Below are 27,565 nucleotides of genomic sequence, written 5' to 3' on the forward strand. Positions count from 1 at the left end.
GTAATACTTGTCTGTTTCAAAGTGTGCATGTCCATCCTCTACTCCCGGAGATTCAGATTCAGTAAATCTGAGATGAGGCCACAAGCAGCTGTATTTTTAAAAGTCTCCACAATTTTGTGATATAGTGCCATAGTTAAAGACCGTTGATTGAATCCTCTCCTACCATTTTATAGTTGATACATCCATTTATATATTCAGTATATTGATGTATATTAGAAGCAAGCAAACTATGAGGTTATTAATGATATTTTTCTTATCCTTAGGATTCCTTCTTTCTTTTTCTTTTCCTTTCTATTTTTCTTCTTTTATCTTAATCAAATTTCAGTTCTTTCACTCATTTTAGGACCTCGGGAAAATTATTTGACTACTCAAACTATTTTGTCTTTCTTAATAAATTAAGTTATTGCTGTATAATTTGCAAAGTAAAATGTCTACACAGCAATTGCTACATATTAAGCACTCAATGTATTTCCTTCCTTCCTTCCTTTCTTCCCTCCCTCCCTCCTTCCTTCCTGCCTCTCTCCCTCCCTCCCTTTATTCATTCCTTCCTTCCTCTTTTAAATTATCCTTTAGACTCTTTAGACCAATTGAGGATATTTGGCCATGTGTAATATATACTCAAATATCTATCATTTTGATGGAAGTTCTCTACTTTATAAACACTTATCTTTGGATTATAATGAAACAACATGGAGGCTAAATAATAAAGCCTTAGGGGAACCAAGACATGCAAAGCCCAGAATTTTAAATAAATAAGGTTTATTGAACATTAAAAACAAATGTATTGCCCTTTCCATGGAGAATACTTTATCCTTGGTTGCACTGACGATAAATATTAACAACACAAACAAGATGCAAATACACGCTCTTAGTATGCAAAACATTGATTTTATTTGGCTTACAGCTTTGATGTTGTAATGCTAGTGCTCACTGACATTTAATTTTTGGTATAATATTGTCCCAATTGCTGCCTGCCTTTACACTATATAATGCAAGCTTTTGTCAAAAGTGACTTTGAGAAGCCTTTGGGGGCATTCATTAACTTTACAGCATTTATAGAAAACAGAGCCTGGTGAATACAGAATAAATATAACTTATTTTTAAGTTTTCTTAGGCAAAACAACTTTTCGAAACTTTCTGAAACTTTCTTACTCTCCATTCTCATGCATATTTACCCCAAAAGATTTTTGTCCTCCTCCTCAATTCCCACCAAAGATTTCCCTAAGATAACTCCTTAAAGATTATTCTTTTTACTAAAATTTAGTCTACTAATTCCAAAACAGATTACAAAATAAGTTATTTTTTAAGAACCAGGGAAGTTTGCTATTTAAAGGGAACCATTGCCTACCAGCTAGCCCATCCCTATTTCTTAATCAATTTATCTAAATTTATGTATCATAATATATATATTTATGAATGATATGTGCTTAAAGTAAGGCAAATGTGCATTCTGACTCAACTCTTGAAATTACATTCCACTAAACAAAGTATCTTACAATAATATAAATACAAATAATATACATTTATAAAATAAAGTAAGTATAAAAATTGACTGAATCATGCATTGTAGAAATTTAGCAAGTTGACACAAAGAAACTTAAAAATGATGTTTTTCTGTTGTCAAGGATGAGATGTGCCTTTCAAAGATGTCTCTGGGTCCAAAGAAAACAGATTATGACACTATGACCTATACTAGTGTAAGAAGTAGCTAGGTTGTTACATTGAGTTTTTCCTTTAATTTCTCTATTTTATCATTAGCAAAGTTGAATAATCCTTGCTTATTGAGTTAATATTTTTAATTATATACTATAATTTTTATGAATTATATTTCTTTTAAAAAATCTATTATGCTTAATTTTATGTGTCAACTTGGCACCAATGATGCTAAAAAATGTGAAGTTATTTTTAGATGTAATTAACATTTAAATCAGATTTTGAGGAAAGCAGATTACTCTCCATAATGTGAGTGGGCTTCATCTAATCATTTGAAGGCCTTAAGAGAAAAGACTGAGGTTTCCTAAAGAAGAATCAATTCTGCCTCAAGACTGCAACATAGAAACCCTGCCTGAGTTTCCAGCCTGCAGATTTTGGACTCAAGATGCAACATCAACTCCTCCCTGGATTTCCAGCCTGCCAGCCTGCTCTGTAGATTTTGAATTTGCCAGCCTCACAGTTGCATAAGCCAATTCTTCAACATCCCTGTCTATATATATATGGATACATATATATAATCTTTACATTTTTATAGAGCATTTTATTTCTTGTGGATTTGCTCTTGTAAAGCTCTTCCTTGCAAAAGATCAGATATATTTCTCTCTATATATTTTTCTAACTATAGTTTTATTTGTTACATTTAATAACAAATGTACATGGATTTAGTAATCCATGTGGAATTTATTTTGATGTATAGTATAAGGTTAAAAGTTATACTTTTTCTTACATGTTTTATCAATTGTTTCAGCACCATTTTTAAAAAACAACCTACTGATTTGAAACGTCTACTTTAGCTAGGGTTGCCAGAGTTAGCCAATAAAACTTAGGATGCCCTGTTAAATTTGAATTTCATATGAAAATGAATATATTTTTAGAACAAGTATGTCCCATCCAATATTTGAGTCATACTTATACCAAAAGTATTTTTTGTTTTTTTTGAAATTGATATTTAGTTGGACATCCTGTATTTTATCTGGAAACTCTAACTTTAGCCGTTATTAAGTTTTTTCTGTGCCTTCTGTGGATTCTAAGGAATCTTGAATCACAAGGAGGAAGACTGCAGGCACTGGAGCACATACAGTAGAAGATATTAGAGATACGAGAACCCAAGTCTTAGACATATCGTTTCAGCCTCACCCGGACTATTTTCAGTCACATGAGCCATAAATTCTTCTTACTGTTTTTAATACATCTAATATGGCTTTTCAATATGTGGAACTGAAAATATTTTAGCTGACATAGCAGAGATTGTTTTCTTGTAACTGAAATTAATGTGCATTTTAGCTTATTTGAGAAGATGTGGTTATTTTATAAAACAATCACTTTAATATCTCTGACATAAATCTAATTTTGAATATATTTTGGATTTAAATTAAGCCCAGGATTCTCAGTGTAAAATCCAGGATCAGAGAAAACAATAGATAGTGAAACCTTTAATATAACAGTAAACTTTTGGATACTTTAGTGACTCATCTCCTTAGAATAATGTAGAATAATACGACAAAGTCTGACGTAGAGAAGCACCATCTTCTGATATAATTACACTTCACTATGGTCTTAACCATTTTATTGTGACTCTTCTGTCCTGTGGGGGCAGTTAACATTTTAAAATATAGCAATAAAGTCATTGCTGGCATAGGGCTCATCTTGAGGGACAGAGGTAGTTCATGGAAGGTGACATTCAGCTGGGAGCTAAAGAAGCCATTATATATGTGTCTCCTGCTTCTTTGTCCATCTTCCCCAAAAGTAGAAGAGAAAGTCTGTATTTGGATTCACCAATATTACAGGATAAACTGAGCTGACTCAATATTAGAGAGTAGTAAGGCCTAGATAGGAAAATGTGAATTTCTGAATGTGGTAGAAAGAACATTCCTTGAGAGGAAGTTATCAGTCCAATGCAAGGAGTAGAATTTTCTCAACATTACTAGCAAGAGGAATTTTAGCATGTGATGGGAACACATAATGTCACTTTGAAAGGAATTCCAAGTAGTTTTTCCATGTTGTCAGAATGCAGTAGCAACTAGTATACTAGTGCATACATGAGGGTTGGATACTTCACAGAAACCTGCTATTATTGATAATTATGATAGGTAATTATGATAATTATAATTGATCATTTTTTTCCACCGAGTGCACTTATTTTATCAAGCTACAATTTCTTGCCCAAATTGTATTTATATTCTCTCTCTTTCTCAATATATTACAACTGATTTGTAATTAACATGATACATAATTTTAATATTCTGTGTCAGATTATATTTTCAAATGGCTGTTGCAAGAATATCTGCTATCCAATATGCTCTTTGTAATGTGATCTTGCCACTAACCCACCAAAAGGTGAAGTCTATTTCTTTACTCCCTGGAATCTGTGTGGACCCTGTGGCTGCTTTGACCAACAGAATGAGGTGAAAGCGATGTGTGACTTCTGAAGATAGATCATAAGAAGTCAGATCCTTGTATCTTCTCTCTGGGCCACTTAGAACGCTTACTCTTGGGAAATCCCCTCCGGGAACATAGCCTTCATCTATGAGAAGCCCAAGCCACATGGAGAGGCCATCTGTAGGCACTCAGGTTGACAGCCCCAGGTGAGTTTTGAGATGATAGCCAGCACCACCCGCCAGCAATGTGAGTGAGCCTCCTTGGACATAGTCCAGCATTGAGATGACTGCAGCCCTGACCACCATCTGTCTGCACTTGTGCAAGATACCTCAAACGAGAACTACACAGAACTGCCCAATCAACCCAGAAACCTGAGAGATAATAATAAATGGGTTTAAGTTAAGAAATTTTGGATGGTTTGTTAGCCACAAGAGATAACTAACAGATGCTTAGAATAACCTCTAAAATAGTCCAGGCAGAATCCATAATTGACTCACCCTTTCAGATGCCACCTCCCTTCACTCCCTAAACAAGTCATTGTCGTTAAAGAATTCTACTAAACATTTTCCTATAATTTCTTATGACTTATTTTCATTTCACTACCTCTGTCAAGATCATTGGACTTAATGACTTCATTTTTGATTTGCAAATAAATAGGAGTCAACTCTGTGAAGTACTGCATCCTGTCCTAATTCTCCATTTTCTACCACTGTGGTAATACCCAGAGCAAGGACGTCTTGGTCTCTCGAGGAATGTGATAGTGCTGCTTTATTTAGTTGTGTTCCTAGCTTAGATTAGAAAAAACAAACAAACACAAAACCCTTTGGGGGGTGGTAGAGGGCAATCTAGAGAATACTTCTCAGAGGTTAGTCTGGCTTCTCTCTCCCTGTCTTGAAACTAGGAGACATAGAAATTAACTTTTTCCCCTGCAGACTCTTCAAAGAACATTTGGTAGCCATTTTGCAGTGGGAAGGAAATAATGTGGAAAATCTTCTCTTAATAGCACAAAAAGTTTATAGTTCATTGGAAGTGGCTACGTAAATAGCCTACCCCACTCTATTAGAAGTTCTTTCAATGTGACATGATTGTAAACGAGAATCATGAAATGAGATAATTCAAATAACTATTTTATCACAATGTGAGAAAGCTGCACTTATAGCAATATCTCCGACCAAAAGGAGAAATGAAAAGATATATGTTTAACTGAATTACTTCTTTTTTAAAATTAAAAGCTTTTTTATATTTGTTTTTTGCTTGCTTTTTAATAGATTGTCAACAGTAGTTTACACACAATACTCACTAATAACATGGGCAAGGTCCATTAAATGATCCTAACTATTTAGAATTCAAGGTTATTTTGTGATATACAAGGAATCAACGGAAGGAGAATGTGCCAAGAAATAGTATTCTAACAAGGTGGGTCTTGCACATACACCTGCATTCTTTCTCCTAACCTCTGTAAAAGACGGGTAATTATTTTATTTTAAAACGATGACCTAGTTAAATTAAATAAAGGTGTTTTTTTAAAGACATCTTAAAATGTCATTAAAATAGTGCTTCACAGAATTTTAAGGTTGGAAAGATATATGATTGGTTGGATTTTTTTGTCATGAAGATAGTACAAAAATCTTTTGACTAGCTAAAGACTACAAGTAATTGACATTTTTGAAATAGAGCTAAATTAAAATGTATTTGATACATGCTTCTTAATTCCAGCTTAACAAAACTACTGGGTACTTTGTATTAATTTGTACTCACTTTTGGCTAGAGAAAATACTTTTCAAATTCTCATCTGTGGCAGCTCTCAGGATCCTATCTACACATTTGTGAAGTTATCCATCTGTTCGGTTATTGCTGTCAAATGCTGGATTCCTTCTTTTACCTGAGGGAAACATCTTAAGGGACCACTTAAAACTATTTCTTAAAATCTGGAAAGTATAGTGAGACACTACCTCCGTTTTCAGAACAACAAAGACAATGTGCTAAGTATAGACATTGCTGATGGAAAAAAAGGTCAACTCCACAGAAGGGAATGAGAATGAGATTTATTAATGTGAAAGGATTCTAAGATTTTTGTTTTTTTCTTCAGCTTCAGGTATTCAAATTATTTTATTTTGTCCAATGTGGTTTGCTATATAAAATGATTTATAGGTTTAGTGGTCATTTGGTTGACATATGTAAAAGATTATTCCATTATGCAAGCTCGTTTTTCTCAGTAGAATATTTTTACAAAATCTATTCTTCTATACTGCATTCTAAATGGCAAACTGAATTGACAATAAAATTATGTGCATGTCAAATTTGGCCTCTCATTGCTCGACAGGAAGACGCTGGCTGATAGAAGTATCAAAAGTCTTACTCAAAATCCCATTTTTCATTTTTAATTACTCGTGAAGACCAAAGTATGAGGACCTGTCTTATATTAATTTAATCTTTCCCTTTTTGTAAGGGTTTTGTAATAAAATTAAACCGAATTAACTTATATCTATCTTCAGAAGATATTTGGCATTAATGAAAATAATTATTCTATTCCTTGCCGGAATGTCTGGATAAATTGTGCATTGAGTATAATTTATCACAATGTTTTTTTTCCAGAAATGAGACAAAGAAACACTATAATGCATTCACTTTCCATTATGCCCTTTTCTTCAGACATTTGCCACATTATGAGCTCCTACAGGGAAATCATTATCTTTCTTATAAGGAAAAAAATGAGGCAAGTCACCATTTCATTACCTATATTTCAAAAAGTTAAATGATTTAAAATGCCTGCCCTGGGAGATCACTGTATTGCTTGTCCCTGCTTTGTCAAGCACCATTATCCTCAGCTATAATTCATTTTCGAAATGCCAAAAATGAGGCAGAATAATATTTACCAGATTAAACCTTGTTGATTTTATTGGTTAAAATGAATCCATGGAATATGTGCACTGGAGATGAAAGTGCCCACTCCGAAAAATAAAATGAGTAGGTCTCATTCTGGAGATTCATGTGTACAGTTAATAGTATTTATCTGTATGACTTAGAAAGGCTCAAATGTTATGCTTATCTATGATAGGCACTAAATAAATATACAATCAACAACAGAAATATATGTGCAATGATGGCAAGTTAATACAAGGTCGGTTTGAACCTGAGAGTTAATTCATTGTGACCTAGTGGACCTTGGAGCAGAGCAAAACCGTAGTTCTAACCTTGTATCTGGCACCGTGACCATGGGCAAGTCATTTACACTCTTATCGTCAGTGCCATGAATTCTTGCTCTGCTACCCAGATCTCTTCTTTGAGATTAAAGTATTTTTTTCTCCCAGCAGCTCAGAAAGTTGTCCAGCAACTGATCTCAGCTCCTACTCCTTTCCTGGATTTATTCTCATCTGAAGACAGCTGCCTTGACCAAGGCCACACTCTTCCCCAGAGGCAGGCCACCACAGAGGAAGGAAACAAACTGTCTGGTAGGTCCCTTTGTGTTCTGAAACTGACATATTTCATACTAGGGAATACTAACATGACTTTCACACATAGTTGATACAAATGCTGTCAACATTGGATGGAGCTCAGAGCACGGAAGGTCCAGGCTCAGGTGCACATCAGGTGACCTGTGTTATTAGATCCAGCAGTAGTGGGAAAGGATTCTGTGTGGTGTTTCTGTCAAGTCCCAATGGGAAGATCACAATGTGGACTTCTGAGTTTCTGGAGCAAGGCCATGCTGTCTTCAGGAGAATATTATATACCAATTAACAAAGGAAGAAGCCAAAACTCAGTTCGCAGATGTATTGGCTCAGTATAGCCCTGGTTGTGGATAGTCTTGAAAGACAATGGGGAGGAGAAATCCTCTTAGTCACCAGAGTTTTGGGTGGTGCCTCAGTTATTTGCTTTGTATAGAAAGAGAAGTGTCCTCTGGTTAGAATACATATTGACTCATGTGCAGTGGTGAGAATCTAGGACATTTGATCAGAGACAGGATGGAATACTCAGGAAAAGTGGGCTGATGGATCTATGGAAGTGTGCACAGGTGTGAATATTATTGTTATCGTGGGGTAATACCCGTCAGGGAACATCCAGGAAGGAAGCATTACTAAATAACCTCGACAGGATTACTTGGACAATTGATGTGTGCCAGCCTGTCATTAGCCACCTCAGCACTGACATACAGGTATATGATTGGAGGATCCCAGGTGGCAGTGATGGACACTATGCATGGGCCTAACAGAAGGGCCCCCTGCTCTCCAAGCCTGATCTATCAACTGCCGCTGATGAACATCCAATGCACCAGCAAGCAGTTAACTCTGAGCTTCCGATAGAGCACCACTCCTCAAGGAGAAGAATTAGATATTTGGTATTGACTACAGTACACTTCTTCCACCCTGAGACAGAAATTTATACTCACAGGAATAGCCACATTCTCAACACGTTCACCTTCCCTACCAGCAGGGCTTTAGTTGGCACCATTATGCAAGGCCTTAAAGAGTTTTTGCTTCACCAATCATGAACCCATATGACGTCAGATCGAAAAATCCACTTTGCAACAAGAAATATGGCAGTGGGATGGGATAGGATATATGATTCCTAACATTTATTGAACCATCCAGAAGTTACTGGTCTAATAGATTGATAGAGTAGCCTACTGAAGGTGCAGCTAATGCACAAGGGGTTGCATCCTCCAGGCTGTGTTCTCATCAAATTAGCGACGATTCTATGGTGCTGTGTCCTCCAATAGGTAAAATACTTAAGTCTGGGAATCTAGGGGTGGAAGAAGTGGCCTTGCATACCAACAAAAGAACCCATTTGGATACCCTGTGCTTTCTTTCTCTGCAACTTTGGGCTCTAGGGGTTTCAGAAGTCCTGACTCCCAAAGAGGGGACTCTGCCATAGAGTAGGTCACAGCAGTAATATCAAACATACAACTGCAGCTGGAAACCAAGAAGTTTAGGCTCTACTTGCTCAAAGAAGAACAAATAAGAAGAATCATCTTCCTGGGGTGAGGTTGGGGAGGATAATGGGCTCTGATCATCATAAGGAGGTATGGCTGCTATTGTACACTGTGGGTAGCGAGGGTACCTTTAGCATCCCTGTGATCCACTTGGGCATCCTTAAGACTCAGTCATCCAATTTTGATAGTAAATGGACAAATGCAGAAGTTGCAGCTTGAGAAAGCCATGAGAACCAAAAATTTAGACTTCTCACTGATGAAGACCTGGGTAACCTCACCTGATAAGATGCCTAGACCAACAGAGGTTGAGGATGAGAGGAATCTATAATAAATAGTAGAGGGAGGAGATGATGACTATCAGTTGCAGCCTTGTAAACAGCTACAGCCACAGAGGCTGTGGTTTGTTCCATTAACCTTCCTCTCATCAGTTCCTCCTAGGAAAAGAAATCTAGCAGAATCCTGAAGCTGTAAATTATAGAATTTATATAAAGCAAGTGATTCCCAGCAATGCATGGGATGCAGTTTTGTAACACTCGGATTTGTTTTAAGCCTGAAAGATTTAATTGCCTAGCTCCTGAGGTTGTCAGCTGAGAGATTTTAGCTGTCAGCTCTCTCCAAAAATAACCCTTAGCTGTTGAGAGCCTCTTCACCTACTCAAGGTCATACCACTTCTTCCAAGGGCAGCCAACGTCTGAAGACTGGTTGATGCAATGACATAAGAATCCAAGCCCTTTGCCTCAACTCAGGACTCTCTGAATGGCCATTCCAGCTTTGGGAGTCCCCCAGTATCAATCAAGGCCTGCACTGCTGCCCAACTTCTCTGCCTGCCCAAGTCTACTTCTGTCTCTTCAACACAATTATTGATTCTAGGAGCATTCCTTAATATGATTCCTATATGCAAATCCATGTTGCAGAGTTGGCTTCCTGCCAACCAGTGAAACTCAGTTTACTAACCTGTAAATGTGGATAATAATATCTACATTTAGATGGTGAAATTAGATAAACTGATGGTTATAAAGCAGCATAACCAGCCCTGTATAAAAATTATTTCTACTTTCTGCTTTGTTTTGCTATTGACTTCAACTAAACTAACACAGAAGTCATGTCAGCATTCTTCCAAGCTAATCATACCTTTTCCAGAGTAGAGGAGTAGAAACATCTTGGCAATATGCAATCGCAGCTGTGGGCTTCCTTGAGACCTTATGCATGAAGTTACCTTTTAATAGACTCACTTGAGTTTGTGTCAACTCACAATATTAGTCCAATTCTTTTGTGATTTACTTTTCTTTATTTTCCTGTTCTTGCTTACTAGGACTTTATTATTATTACTTAAATTTGTATTCTGAATTATATGATATATTTCTCTCTATACGTAAAGTAATATATTTTTCAAAAAACTAAGTTACTTTTTTTTCACAAAGCCACTCATGGGTAAGGATGTGAACACAAATCATAACATGAACTGAATTTTTGTTCTACTGGAAGTGAGGTGTTAATATTTAAAACTGTAAAAGTTATGATGTCACTTTGGTTTATTATCAGATTATTTTTGTAGAATAAAATGCTTCTGAAGATATTTAACAGAAACTTTTAATTTAAACAATTAGAAACACAAAAACAAAGGCTACTTTATGACACATTTTTAATTCCTCATACACAGTTCTGATTGCACGCCCTCTGTGAAAGCAATTTGGTTCATTTGGAAATAAATCTTCTAAGAAATTTCCTGTGTACTTAGGAAGGTCCGTTCAAACTCAGGGTCAGGATTTTGGATTTCAGTCCAAACATTCCTAACCCCACTTCCTATAATATGTTCAAACCAAGATTGAGGTCAACAAGTAGTTTATAAAATAGCAAGAGATATTCAATTTTCCACTTGATAGATGCAATTAAAAAATATATCAAATTGAGTAAATAAATCATAGTCTATTATGGAACAGCCAAATTAATTTCTTTAAATAAATCAATATGTTTTTGGCAGAAATTTAAAACCAAATTAAAAGATAGATCCAACATAGGACAGCACGATAACATGGAAAAGAATATAGGAAATTAAAAACAGAAGGCTTCGTTTTGAACACCTGTCTGCTCTGTGCCACGCTAACTTGGCTCTTGGTAAATCTTTAACTTCTTCAAGCCTCCCTCAATAAAACATAAAATCATGCTAATATATTCACAAACTTGCTCTCTGTCCATGAGCAAATCGTTGAAAGTTTCCTTACCCAGAAAATCAAAAAATTGAATAATCTTTTAGTCCAATGTTTTAGGAATTCAATATGTGTCTTTTCTAACTTACAGGCTTGGTTTAAAGATTAGATAAATAATGAATGTAAAGTGATTTAAAAATAGTAAGTACTATGCAAAGTTAAGTTACTGATAAACATATAAACCTTTTTTTCTACAAATAAACAGAATTAAATATGGCAGTAAAAGCACAGTAATGAAATTCTATACAAAATAACTACTATATGAAATATCAATTATAGTGTTCTTAAAAAACAACAACCCAGGGGCCAGCCCCATGGCTTAACTGTTAAGTGAGCGTGTTCCGCTACTGGCTGCCGGGTTTCAGATCCCAGGCTCGCACCCACACACCGCTTGTCCGGCCACGCTGAGGCAGTGTCTCACATACAGCAACTAGAAGGATGTGCAACTATGACATACAACTATCTACTGTGGCTTTGGGGAGAAAAAAGATTAAAAAAAAACGTGGAGGATTGGCAATAGATGTTAGCTCAGAGCCGGTCTTCCTCAGCAAAAAGAGGAGGATTGGCATGGATGTTAGCTCAGGGCTGATCTTCCTCACAAAGCAAAACAAAACAAAACAAACAAGCAAACAAAAAAAAACAACCTATGATAATATAGAATTTAACTGCCATATAAGAAACAAAAATAAGAAAAATTAGGTCATACTTAACGGTGTCTTTGCTGTAAAAACAAAGCGGACGGTTGTTCACATGAAGTTGACTTCAGACTGGAAAGATGATAGCACAAATAAGACATTTAAAAAAGCAAAAGATCTGTAGCTTGGGGAGAAAGTCTGCTTAAAAGACCTAAGCATCCGAGACTCTTCCCAATGAGTGAGGACTCATTTTAAAAGTTGAAACTCCCTAGGTTCTAAGTCCTAGAAATTCATTAGGTTCTCTCTTCAAAATTTTTTTCACCCTCTTCACTGCTATCTAAATAAATTAATCAGTAAAGAAATCCACTTGTATTGTCATTTTATAAGGTCAACTCTGCTTCATGGATCCAGTCTCTAAAGATGAAGGTTTTTTCCCCTTCCTTCAACTCATATTTATTCCCCAGAAACTCCTATAAATGTGGCATTTCTAATAAGAATCCCAAACTTCCCAGTAATTATTTAAAAATTGGTATGGTTACTTTCATTTCTTTTCTTAATAGTTAATATGAATCTTAGATTATTTGAGAATATTCAACAAGACTGATTTACGTGAACAATTTTTTCTCTGGTAAAATACTCCAAATGAAGAAAGTAGGAATTCATCTCGGCAAATGTATGATTACTTATTACTTTCAGCTTCCCATAATTTTTTTCAGTATTGCTGGTCACCATTCTCTTTTGATGGACTTTGCTTGCCTAATATTCTGGTTTCCTCTATAAAGAGACAAAAAGAATTTGTAAATTCATATATACATGTTGTTAATGACTCCCTCTTAGGAGTAAGAATTTCAAAACAGAATAAGATAAAGGCAAAGTTTAACCTCCAAATAATGTCTGATGCAGACATGGCAGCCATCAGTGACTAATGGGATCTCTTACCCTCATCATATTCTGCATACTGATCAACAAGGCAGGCAACTGTTGAAGGTTGACTAAGGCTTTGAAAGAAGAAATGAGCAGGATTCAAATCAGAGACAATTAAAAGGACATAATTCTATTACAACAAGTCCCAGATAGAATGCTTTGCTAAGTGTCAAGTCTATACAACAAATTTTAATAAAGTTTTTCTCTCTTATTCTTCTAAATTTGTAAGGAGTTTGCTTTTAGAAGGAAGGCAATATATGATCATGAAAAATGAATTATAATAAAGTGAATACATATTTTCAAATATTAAATACTAAGCCTAGCACATTCATAATGTCTTCTGTCCCGTATTAGTTGATGATTTGTAGGAATCTAAGATGGTGAGGTTTATATCTCTTAATTTCCTGTAACTTGCTGTCTTTTCTATAATTTACAAAATTCTACACCCTAGAACTACCAGAGATCAATCAAGTAAATAATTTCTCCAGATTCTGAAATATTCTCCCTGCAAATGTTGTGAGGGCTCCAGAGGTCCTAAATTCTGAATAATATATTAGAGAGAGGAATTATCTTTCTTAATGGTAAATCATTTCAATATCACATGTAATACGGGGAAAATAAAGACACAAATGTTTATCTCTATCAGTAGTGTCCACATAATTGATCCTTTAAAATTTCAAATCTAGCAGGAGACAAAGGCTGAAACTTACAAAAAGTGTCAAATTCAAAACTCCTGTATCAAGTTAGGAGTAACCCAAAGCAACTCTCATTAGAGTGACTTAGAGGAGGAAGGAAAAAACTGACCCCTCAAAGGAAGGTGCTAAGAAATAAAGGATTTCCCTTGGTTAACAGGGGAAAATAAAGTCTCCCTTATAATTTAAAAGAAATTCTGACTCTCACGTGGATTTGGGCTAGAATTTATAATTTACCACCACCAAAAAAAAAAACCAATGTAAGTTGAGAATTAAATTAAATCTGCCCTGTGCCAGTAATGCAAAGTATTGCACCTGTAGCACAAAAAAGCAAATGCTTTCTAGACTAGAGGAATCCGTTTTAAACTATGTTTCATAAAACATGAGTTTGAAATAAAAATTATGCAGCACACGTAGAAACAAATCAACATGAGTGAAAACAGGAAAAAAACAGATAATGTAAGACTAGATTTTGGAACGATATGATTAAAAATATAAAATAAGTATTTTTAGAATGCTTAAGGAAATATAAGTGGGTAATCAGAGTACAATAATAGGACAAGAAACTATAAAATTGCCTATGTCTATTAGAAACTAATAGGAAATAATTTTTAAAACTTCTTAAATTGAAAAAATATGATTATTGACAAAAGAAATTCTATGGACTAATTAAGCAGTAAATTAGGCACAGTTAAAAACCAAATGAGTGAGGTAGAAGATATACATCTGAAGAAATAACAGAATGCAGAATAGAAAGATAATTATGTGAAAAAAAATGGACGAGGCACAAACAGCTGTGGGAAATGAAGTGATGTCTAATATAAATTAGAGGACTCATTTGAAGAGATATTGGCTTACAATGTTTGGAAAAAAACAAAAACCAACACATTAATTGTTGTATCTAGGAAGACTAAAAATTCCCAATGAGATAAATACAAAGAAATCAGTACTTGGGTGCATTGTAGTGAGGTTTTAGAATACAGAACACTAGGGAAAGTTCCCACAATAAGTCAAAGAGAAAGTAGTTTATCAACACAGAATGACTTTTAGGTAGACAGCTTATTTATCAACAATAAATGTTAGACTATTAAAATAGCATGATATCATCAATTGCTTAGACAAAAATAACCGTCAATGTTTATTATCTCCTGTCTTTTTGATGATGGCCATTCTAATAGGCATGAAGTGATATCTTTTTGTGGTTTTAATTTGTATTTCCCTAATGACTAATATGTTGACACTTTTTCATGTACCTGTTGGCTTTTTCTGTATCTTCTTTGGAGAAATGTCTATTGGTCAGGTCCTTTGCCCATTTTTTAATTGGGTTATTTGTTTTTTTGCTATTGAGTTGTGTGAGTTCTTTTTATGTTTTGGGTATTAACCCCTTATCAGATAAATGGTTTGCAAACATGTTTTTCCTATTCCATAGGTTGTCTTTTCACTTTATTGATTGTTTCTTTAGCTGTGCAGAAGCTTTCTAGTTTGGTGTAGTCCCTCTTGTTTATTTTTTATTTTTTTGCTTGTGCTTTAACTGTCATATCCAAAAAACCATTACCAAGACCCAAGCCAAGAAGCTATGTTTCTATATTTTCTTCTAGCAGTTTCATGGTTTCAGGTCTTACATTTAAGACTTTAATCCATTTTGATTTAATTTTTGTGAGTGGTGTAAGGTATGGATCCAGTTCACTCTTTTACATGTGAATACCCAATTATCCCAGCACCATTTATTGAAGAGACTGTCTTTTCTCCATTGAGTATTCTTGGCTCCCTTGTGAAATATTAGTTGACCATAGATACTTGGTTTTATTTCTGGGCTCTCGATTCTGTTCCATTGGTCTAATCATCTGTTTTTTTGCCAGTACTATACTGTTTTGATAACTATAGTATAGCTTGAAATCAGGAAGTGTGATACCTCCTGGTTTGTTCTCCTTTCTCAGAATTTCTTTGGCTACTCAGGATCTTTTGTGGTTCTATAACGAAAGGGTGGGATTTTTCACTGTTGGTGGGATTTTAAATTGGTGCAGCCACTAAGGAAAACAGTATGGAGGATCCTCAAAAAATTAAAAATAGAACTATGATATGATCCAGCACTTCTGCTTCTGGGAATATATGCAAAGGTAATGAAAACACTTACTTGAAAAAATACCTGCACCCCCATGTTCATAGCAGCATTATTTACAATAGCCAAGTCATGGAAACAATCTAACTGCCCATTAATGGAGGAGTGAATAAAGACGTTGTGGTATATATGTACAGTGGAATATTATTCAGCTCTAAAAAGTGAGGAAATCCTATCATTTGGGACAACATGGATGGACTTGAAGGCATTATGCTAAAGTGAAATAAGTCATAGAAAGAAAAATACTCCATGATCTCACTTGTATGTGGAATATTAAAAAAAAAAAGAAAAAAGAAAAACTCATAGAAAGAGATCAGACTTGTGGTTACCAGAGGCAGGGGCTGGGGGAAAGGGAATTGGAGGAAAGTGGTCAAAAGGTACAAACGTCTAGTTATAAGATAAATAAGTATGTACAACATGATGACTAACACTGCTGTATGATATATAGGAAAGATTTTAGAGAGTAAATCCTAAGAGTTTCCATCACAAGGAGAAAATTTTTTTCTTCCTTTCATCTTTTCTTTTTTCTTTTCTTTTTATTGTGTCTATATGACAAGATGGATGTTAGCTGAATGTATTGTGGTAATCATTTGACAATATATGTAAATCAAACCATCATGCTGTACGCTTTAAACTTATGCAGTGATGTAGGTCACATATTTCTCAATAAAACTGGAAAAAAAATAATGATCAACTTAATAGTTGATCAACTAGTCAACACCTAGTTGAAGTATCTTTCAATATCAAGGGAAAATTAACAACATACTAAGATAATGCCAAAACATTTAAAAGAGGAACTTATAAATGATGGATTTTGGGAAGAAGAGAAAATTAGCTGCTATGAAAGGTGGGAAAGGAAGTAAGGAAGAGCCAATCAAGAAAGTGAGCAATGTGTGTGTAAACTGAAACAAACATTTGTGTATCAAAAAATAATGATAATGGAGTAGTTATATTTATTCCATACAATATAGGCTTTAAGTAGAGATAAAGAAGGTCATTAACTATTAATAAAAGTTCAGATCATCAGGAATTTATAGCAATTCTAAAATTGCATGCACCTAATGGTGTAGTTTCAAAGTGGAAAAAAGTCACCACCAAAAGGGAAGATTTTTAATACATAGCTTACAGTAATTGAAGACCAAGTACAGAAAAAAAGTATCAACAGAAAAATGGATTTTTTGAGGAACAGCAGTGGGGCTATGTGAAACATTGCATCCAAAAATTGGAGGGTACACCTTCCTTTCATGTACATATTAAAAAACAAGAATTAGGTCATAATTCACACATTGGTAAATATCAAATAATTAATATTATACAGGATATATTTTCTGTCGAAAATTAAATTAAGTAAAAACATCATTAAATACCAAAAATATAAAAAAATACACAACTAGACATTTAGAATATTACCAAAAAAGCCACTTTAACCTCAGTGATGAAAGAAAAAAATGCTGTAAATTCAAAAATACCAAATTAATTATTATTTGAACTGAACGATAATTACAAAGCTACTATAAAATCAATACATGGGATCTAGTGAATATGGCATTTAGAGGGAAATTTGTAATTTAAAGAATTATTTTAGAAAAGAGGAAGACTGAACATGACGGAGTTAAACGTCTAAATTAAAAAGTAAGCAAAAACAGAAAAAACAAACCCACCCACATGAAAGCAGAGGAAATAATTAATAAGAATAAAACTGAGGGTCCGGCTGGGTGGCATAGCAGTTAAGTTCGAGTGCTCCGCTTCCGCGGCCCCAGGGTCGCGGGTTCAGATCCCAGGCGAGGACCAGTGCACCTCTTATCAAGTCATGCTGCAGCGGCGTCCCATGTAAAGTGGAGGAAGATGGGCACGGATGTTAGCCCAGGGCCAATCTTCCTCAGCAACAAGAGGATTGGCAACGGATATTAGCTCAGGGCTAATCTTCCTCACACACTCACACAAAAAGAATAAAACTGAAATCAAAAATTAATGAGATTAAAACATACTGAGACAATCAATCAAGTCCAAAATTAGCTTGTTGAGGAGAATAATAAAACTGAAAATTTCTTTGGCAAGACTGATCCCAACTGAGAAAGAGAGAGAGAGGGAAAGAGAAAAAGAACAAATAAATAACATCAAGAATGGAAAGGGAGATACAACTACATATGTGCAGCAGGGATGGATTAAAAAAAACTGAATATTTGGACAACTTCATAGCAATAAATATTAAAAATTATATGAAATTGATAAATTGTAAAAAAAAATTAAAACCAACTTAAAATTTCAAAAGTAACCTAAGAAAAGGATAATTTGAACAATCCTCTATCAATTAAAATATTGAGTAACTTGTTAGATATTGTCCCACAAAGGAAGGCGTCAGGCCAAGGCAGACGTTCCGCCCAACATTTACAGACCAGGTAGTTGCAATCTTATACAAACTTTTCCAGACAATAGAAAAAGAGGAAAAATATTTTGTCTCTAGTATACCATAATACCAAATCCAGCATATTATAATCTAAGAAAGAAAATTTCAGATTTATAACCCTTCTAAACATAAATGCAAAAATCCAAAACAAACATTAAAAAGTCAAATCCAGCAAAATATAAGTTGTGTTTATCTTGAAATGCAAAAGTAGTTCAATGTCAGAAAAACTGTTAATATGATTCACCACATTACATCAATGGAGGCAAATTATATGATTATCCCAATAGACATAGAGAAAGAATTTAATAAAATCTAACCCCTTTCATAATAAACACTTGCAATAAACCTGGAATAGAAATGAATTTCTTTTATTTAATAAAGATAGTTGTAAAAACTCTAAACTAAGTGATGAAATAAAAACAATTCTCTTTAAAAAAAATCACGATCATTACAAGAATATTTCTTTTAACATTTTCAACAATTTAACAAGTATAGTGGGATGAGAAAAAAATTGGAAAAGAATTAGAAAAGAAGAAATATTATTTGCTCATCTGTAAATTATCCAAATAGAATCCCCAAATCTATATACAAATTATCAGAAATATTAGTTTACCAATTTTGCAAGACATAAAATCAATCTTTTATATACCAGCACTAAATCAATGAAAAATGTAACTTATAAAAGATGTTATTTTCATTAACAACAAAAAATAAATGACTTAGGGATAAAGGAACAAAAAATGGATCACACGTTCATGGAGAACACTTTAAGGCTTCATACAAAGACTTTTTGATGTCTAAATAAATTGCGATATATGCCAAATTTATGAGTAGGAAATATTCATATATTAAAGATGTTAGTTATTATTATTTTGAGCTCTTCGTTCAATGCTGTCCCAAGTAACATTGCAACAGAACATTTCATGGGAACTTACACGATAATTGTGAAATTTATGAGGAAGACAAAATGTGCTAGGAATAAATGTGTCTGGGCTGTCCCATAAAGTAGCTGATAGCTGTGTAAAATTAAAAGTTCAATTTCTCAGTCACACTATAACTACATATCAAGTGCTCAGTAGCCACATATAGCTGGTGGTCACCATATTGTACAGTGCAGAGATAGAACATTTCCATCATCATAGAGAGATCTATTTGATAGCATCAGTCTAGACACTGTTTTAGAAAAGATTAAAGGAGATGGACTGCCTTATCAAAGTTCAATATTTGTTTTAAATTTTTATTAATTAAGATAGTGTTCTAGTGGTTGAGGGTTAGAAAAATAAGTTAGCGGAATAAAATGTGCTATAGAACCCTGAAATTGCCCAACATATTTTTGGAAACTTAATATTTTAAATTGTTAGCATTTGTCAAATAGATTAATGGTTCTATAAATGCACCTGGAAAAACCAGTTAATCATGTAGAAAAAAGTAAAGTCAGATCTCTACCTCATACCATACACAAAAATAAATTCCAGATGGATGAAAAACTTAAATTTCAATAATTTAAAAAAGAATATTAGAGAATATATTTATGACTTCAAGAAAAAAATTTCTTAAAACACACACATGCAGAAAAATAAATGTTAACTAATAAAGGAAAAATTAATCAGTAAATTATTTATAAAATTAAGAATTTCCGTTCATAGGATCCACAAACTCAGAGAAAATATTTGCTACATATATAATAAAAACAGATTACTGTCTAATATATTTAATGAACTCATCAAAATACAAAAGGATAATAAACCCAATAGAAAATAGACAAAAAAAATGAAGTGAAAAATCTTTGAGGAAGATAAAATACAAGGATAAGAAAACATGTACAACCTCATTATTAAATTCACAACAATAACCATTTTATGCTGATAGTTTGAGTTCTTGATTCAATGCTATCCCAAAGGTTAAATTAACAAGAGATAGATCAGATCTTTATGAAGAAAATTATAAAGACTTCTTGAAAGAATGTTAAATATCTAAATAAATGGAGAGATAATAGCTATGCAATAGATATCATGCATAACTATTGCATAATAAAAAGTGCTGGCAAGCAGGAACCATGGGAACTTTTGTACATTTCTGACAGGAGTGTAAATTTCTATTACTGTGCTATTTTTCATTTGCCACACTGTATCCACTCTCCACTTTTCTCCATCCTTCTCTAAATGCCAAAATGGTGACTTTAATATTCTACATTGAGGGTATTCCTTTCCCTCTGGCTTCCAGTTGGGTTTGGCCAACGGGAGATACCAGCAGAAGATCAGAAGGTGCAAGGGAAGTAGAATCAGAAAATTTATTTCCCTGGCTCTCTTCCTGACAGGCCTCAGGGTTTGATCGTGTCCCTCTACTAAGGCCACAGATCCTGTAAGGCAGCTCTCCCCTACAGCCACTGTCTCCAAGTTTTTATAACTGCTCCTTCCCTGTGTCCTTTCCCTTCAGGAGGAGGCTGAGTCATAGCTCCCAGAGGTTCCTAGCCCCTGGATGCTTTGTTTTCTTTTCTCTGCTGACAAATTTTAAAATATTTATTTATTAAGTTCTTTTCAATTATCCTTATTTAACTGTAACACCTTTTCCTGCTGCTACTTTGATACAACTGTTTTCAAAAACTATTTGGCATTATTCAGAAAAATTAAGATGTTTATTCCCAAAAACTGCACAGGTCATTCTTGGGCGTTATCTGGGCATACTGATACCATGAATAGATTATGGGTGTGCCTGAGATCTTCTCCACTTCAGCCCTCATCTGGGAAGGGCAGGGCTGAGGGCAGCCAGAGCCTATGTGCTAGTTACCTCCTCTTGTGAGTGGAGCCAACTATGTATTCCAGTATGATAGATGAATATTTGTGCTTTATTACATACAGAATTTGGGGAGTCATTTCCCTAGAGAAATTCTTGCATGTAGCAACAGGGGATTGATATGAGAATGTTCACAGCAGCATTGCTTGTAATGGCAACAAACTCAAATAACCTGAATGTCTATCAACAGAGTAAAGGAATATAATCTGATGCTTTACAACAGTAGTAATAAATGATATGAATGATACATAGAATGGACCTATAACATGTTACGTGAATCGAAATGGATAAATCTTAGGTCATTTTGAGGAAAGAAGGTTTAAAGATATATACAGTGACTATATAGTTACATAATTCAAACACACGTAAAACTAACCAATATTTTGTTAAATATAGATAAAATGGATAAATTATAAAAAGGAACAATAGGTACACAATTCAGGATGAGGATAGTAACCACCTCTAGGTCATTACAGAGAAATACAACCTGGCAGAGGCAAAAAGGGGGCTTCTGGTTATTGTAAAATGTAATGTTCTATTTTTTAAGCCAGGTGGTGGGGTCCATGGATGTCCATTTTATTCTTTATCAAGCTCAACATTTACATTGAAAGTTCTCTTCTTTTATATATAGTTTATTATATTATAAAGCATATACATGTTTTGAACATAAAGGACTCTATTAAGCTCTGCATAGGTGCCACTTTTGGAGTATTAAATATACGTAGTTTGGAAATAAAAATAATAATATAGACAAAACTTTTAAAGATATTTTGTTTTTGAGCAGAAATAACCCTAAAGGGATATAAGATTCTGGACACAATCAAGTACTAAAGTCATACACTGATTCATATTTTACCCTTTGCACCTTCTAATACCATCGAAAATGTAATTGGTATAATTAATGAACAGTCTGATAGGAGAAGTGGTTCCAGCCATAAAAGGAAATGGTTTCATGAACTCCTCTACAGCATCTGAATGGTCTATAAAGTACTGCTTGCAGAAAGAAGAGGAGAGGATGAACGACCTCTGGCCTTACCTAATGTTTGTACTTGATTGCTTTATAAAAATTATGCCCTTGAGAAAGGCTTTAGGTAGTCATAAAATCATAACCAAGCCCAAGAAATTCTAAAATTAAAACATAATCCATTCCAGAAGCATAATTAAATTAGTGATAAACCACAGCTATATAAATCCATACTGGAAGTGGCTTCTGAATACTGATTAAAAGGAATCCTGCTTATAAGAATATTCACCTACTTCAGAATATTACTAGCATAGGTTTCTGATCTCTGCCATAGAAGAAAACAATTGCTTCACTTTTTTTTTTTTTTTTTGGTGAGGAAGATTGGCCCTGAGCTAACATCTGTTGCCAATCCTCCTCTTTTTGCTGAGAAAGATTGTCCCTGTGCTAACATCTGTGGCCATCTTCCTCTGCTTTATATATGGGACGCCGCCACAGCACGGCTTGATGAGCAGTATGATTAGGATCCAAATTGCCGAAGCGGAGTGCACGAACTTCACTGCTAAGCTACAAGGCCAGCCCCAACAATTGCTTCAGTTTAAGGTGAGGAAGTGCTCATCTAGCTAATGTCTGCCCCTTGGAGACGGGGGACCTGGGGAATATATACACAGAAAGCAAATGGTAGCAAACACAACTGCCATGTCTCAAGGAAGGAAACTACTCATCTTGGCTGTTAAACTTCACTCACTATACATTTTCTGAGATGAAATTGAACTATTGTCCCCCTCCCCACTCTTATGGAAGCTCAGTTTTTAAGAATTAATTATTATCAATGAACATCATTGCTATTAATGCTTCTCTCTTTTGAAAAATAATGACTCCCATTATTGCTTTTCTGTTATCTTGTGTCTAGACTGTGCCTTTTCCTACTTGTGGGACATTTGACAACCTATTTAACCTCTCCGAGCTTCAGTTTCTTTATCTGGCAAATAATAATGACTAAATTACTGGAATTTTATGGCGGCAAAGAACAGGAATCATTCAATCTTTCTCAAATAAAACTTGTGAACAGAGTGAGAAGGGAGATGTTATTATAAAGATACACATCTCACGTGATTCGATGAATATTTAAAAGTACTCAGACACTTAAGTGTCTGTAGATGGATGAATGGATAAAGAAAATGTGGTGTATATATATATGCATATACATATACAATGGAATATTATTTAGTTTTAAAAAATAAGGAAATCCTGCCATTTGCAACAGCGTAGATGAAACTTGAGGGCTTTATGCTAAGTGAAATAAGCCAGACAGAGAAAGACAAATACTGCATGGTATCACTTAGATGTGAAATCTTAAAAAACAACCAAACAAACAAACAGAAAGTAGAAAAGTGGCTGCCAGGGGCTGAGGGTGGGGGAAATAGGAAGAGGCTGGGAAGATGTTACAAACTTTTGTTTATAGGATGAATAAAGTCTGAGGATCTAATATATAACATGGTGATAATAGTTGATAACACTGTATTGTATAATTGAAATTTGCTAAGAGAGTAGAACTTAAATATTCTCACCAAAAAAAAAAAAAAAGGTAAATCTGTAGCTGATGGATGTGTTAATTAACTCAATGGGGGGGAATCCTTTAACAATGTATACATATATCAAATCATCACATTTTACACTTTAAATATCTTACAATTTTATTTGTCAATTATACCTCAATTACTTAAAAAAAAAAAAAAAAAAAAGAGTATTCAGGGTGGTTAGAAACCAGTTGTCTTCCAGTACGTCTACACTAAGAGTTAACGAATCTTAGTTTTAACTATTCTGCCTTGCATGTAACTCAGCTTATTTCCACGTCTATGCATTGGTTCTGAGGTCTGAGTCTCTCTGAGACCCAATTCCACATTCCTAGGAAGAAAGTCTAATTGGTTCAGCTTGGTCTTAGAAACCAGGAGCATGGGGTCATTTATAACTACTTGACCTCTAGATGTTTAAACCTAAAGGTGGGAGAGAATTTATCCTCGTAGCAGGAGATAACTCATGGACTTGGAAACTTCATGTGGGATTTTGGGTTAGTACTAAACAATTACCTTAGAGCATATAGCATAGCTCAGAAAATGTTTGCTTCTCTCAATCACGTGTTAGATTTCACTTAGTGAATTCCCCAGTTTACTCAATAAACATTTATTGCTTCCTGCATTCAGTAGAAGGAATTGGAGTGAGAAGCATTCATTGAGTTGCAAATACTTTGGCCATTTACAATGTAACCTTGCTATTGGGCTCATCTATGGAAGGGTGTTATTGTTACTGGGTATCTTCCTAATAGTAAACATGAGACTCCCTCATAAAATACATTTTTAAAATATAAAGCAATGTTCAAAGTTAGGAGTTACTATTATTCGTAACAGATGCTATGAAAAATATGGAATATATTCTATAAAATACAGAAATGAAAATCTCTGAACTTTAAGAAGTAAGTCATAAAGTTGAACTAGAAACTAGGTATTAAGACTCTGTCCAGTGTGTTCCTACTAAACCATGCTTCCTCAGGATGATTAAAAAAACTAATAAAATAATTAAAGAAGACTTGATATATGATATGTAGGGAAAGAAGCATATGTTTTTTATTTTCTAAATCTCCTTCTTCTTTTTTTTTTTTTTTTTTGGTGAAGAAGATCAGCCCTGAGCTAACATCCATGCCAATCCTCCTCTTTTTGCTGAGGAAGACTGGCCCTGGGCTAACATCTGTGCTGACTTTCCTCCACTTTATGTGGGACGCTGCCACAGCATAGCCTGACAAGTGGTGCATGGGTGTGTGTCCAGGATCTGAACCCTGGGCCGCCAGCAGCAGAGCGTGGGCACTTAACGGCTACACCACGGGGCCAGCCCCTAAATCTCCTTCTAATTAAAGTACATATTGATTAAACACTGAAAACTGCTTTAAAAAAATTGAGACATTTAAAAGCAACACAGGGGCCGGCCCCGTGGCTTAGCGGTTAAGTGCGCGTGCTCCACTGCTGGCGGCCCGGGTTCAGATCCCGGGCGTGCACTGACGCACCGCTTCTCTGGCCATGCTGAGGCCGCGTCCCACATACAGCAACTAGAAGGATGTGCAGCTATGACATACAACTATCTGCTGGGGCTTTGGGGGAAAAAAAAAAAATTATAAAAAAAAAAAAAAAAAAGCAACACAGAAAGTAAAGGAGTTTAGTGATATACATAAGGGCCCTGAATTATTATTGTGTTCAAGTAAACATTTTCAAGTTGTGTTAACAGTTTTCTAAGCATTCATTGGCCTTTTTTTGTCTGTGAGATGAAAATATCAAGAATATCTAGTGGTTTAATGACATAATAGCTTTCATGATTAGAGAGTTCATAATTTGTGGTGAGCAGACTCATAAAAATTGGTATAAGCTATTTACATTTTCTAAAACTCTAATACATATGGACACAATTATGATGCATATGCTTCCTATATTAGCAAAAAACAGAATATGAAATATTTTATCCAGAAAACTGATTTTTCAATCTCTCAAAAATGAAATACGACGTATTTTCTTATTACTTAGAAAGTCAAGTAACAATTCAGTTGTTAGGAAGAAAATAAATCTGAGGAAAAAGAAAATAGGAACATACAAGTAAACCAGTAAAATCAGCTAAATAAATCAGTAGCATGTTTTAAATAACTTTTTCAAAACAAAAAAACATTTAACCAAGGGAAGAAAAGATAAATTGTAAAGGTAGCTGGTTATTTATTGTTCATTTGGTTAGTTTTTATTTAACTGTGCCCACCTTTGTGTTAGGCATCGTACTTGATGTTGGTGATGCAAAAATGAATAAGACAAATGTCGTGCCTTCCTCCATTATGATAGCACGGGGAAAGGGAGAAATGATAATTGGTGCTAGTTTGTAAGCGTTTGCTAAGAATTTGAAGGATTCCATATCTTACCTTACAGCGCTGTCCGGGACCTACCCTACGATGGTACACAGAAATGGTAAGAGGAGACATTCTTTCATTGTTCCTCCTCTTAGGGAGAAGGCACTTAATTTTGAACTACTAATATAGAGATGTAGCCATTCCCTTCTATTCCTAGGGGGTTTGTTGTGAATGGCTGTTATGTTTTATTCAATGCTTTATCTCTAACTAGTGAAATAATCCCACGATTGTGTGTTGATACCAGTGTTGATATGGTGAGTTACATAGATTGATTTTTGAATGTTAAACCAACTTGCATTCCTGGGATAAACCCTCCAGGGTCGTGATGTATTACCCTTCTTATATATTGCTGGATTCAATTTGCTAACTTTAAGGATTTTTCTGTCTGTGTCATGAGGGATATTGATCTGTAGTTTTCTTTTTTTTGCAACATCTTTTTCCTGATTTTGTAGGAGAGTAATACTGGCCGTTTAGAGTGGTTTGCAAAGTGTTCCTATATCTTCTATTTTCTTAAAAAGATTGTGCCAAATCGGCATTCATTTGAAAACTTTCCAAAAAAGTCTGGGCCTGGACTTTGCTGTGTGCGGAGGTTTTGAACTAAGAATTTAATGTTTGATTAGATTTAGGATTATTCAGTTTATCTGCTAGCTCTTAATTAAATAAGCTTTGGTAGTTTGTATCTTATCTTTTAAAGAATCGAGCTACTTTTATCTAAGTTATCAAATTTAGTAGCGTAAGGTTGTTTTCCTAATATTGCCTTGTTGTCTTTTAATGTCTACAGTCATGCACTACCTACTGATGTTTTGGTTAATAACGGACCACATGTATAATGGTGGTCCCATAAGATTATAATGGAGCTGAAAAATTCCTATTGCCTAGTGATGTCATAGTTGTCACAAAGTCGTAGCACAACGCATTACTCACATGGTTGCGGTAATGTTGGTACCACTTTTATCTTTTATACCGCACTTTTACTGTACCTTTTTTATGTTTATATATATTTAGATACACAAATACTTACCATTGTGTTACAATTGCCTACAGTATTCAGTATAGTAACATGCTGTACAGGTGTACCTTGGAGATAGAGGGAGTTCTGTTCCAGACCACCGTGATAAAGCGAACATCAAAATAAAGCTAATTACACGGAAGTTTTGGTTTCCCAGTGTGTATAAAAGTTATGTTTACACTATACTGTAGTCTAAGTGTGCAATAGCATTATGTCTAAAAAAACAATGTACATACCTTAATTAAAAAATACTTTATTGCTAGGGCCCACCCGGTGGCGCAAGTGGTTAGGTGCACGCGCTCTGCTGCCGCGGCCTGGCGTGCCCGGGTTCGGATTCCGGGCGCGCGCCGATGCACCGTGTGGCAAGCCGTGCTGTAGGGGTGTCCCATATAAAGTGGAGGAAGACCAGCATGGATGTTAGCACACAGCCAGTCTTCCTCAGCAAAAAAGAGGAGGATTGATTTCTCAGAATGTGTGCCTGTCATTAAGTGACACATGACTGTGTTTGATCTGTAGTGCTGTATTCTCTCTCATTCCTAATGTAAGTAATATATGACTTCTCTCTTTTATCCATGATCAGTCTTCCTGGAGGTTTATAATTTTATTGATGTTTTCAAAGAACCAGGTTTGATTTTATTGATATCTCTATTTTTTCTATTTTAAATTTTATTGATTTCTGCTCGTATTATTTCCTTACTGCTGCTTGTTTTAGGTTTAATTTGTTCTTCTCTTTCTAATTTCTTAACATGAAAGATTAAATCATTGTTTTGAGCCTTTCCTCTTTTCTAACATGCATATTTCATGCTACAAATTTCTCATGAGGCAGTGCTTTAGCTGAGATCCACAAATTTTGATATAT

Source organism: Ceratotherium simum, chromosome 28 (genome assembly GCF_057802395.1).
Source record: "Ceratotherium simum simum isolate JZ-2026a chromosome 28, ASM5780239v1, whole genome shotgun sequence".
Taxonomy (NCBI): domain Eukaryota; kingdom Metazoa; phylum Chordata; class Mammalia; order Perissodactyla; family Rhinocerotidae; genus Ceratotherium; species Ceratotherium simum.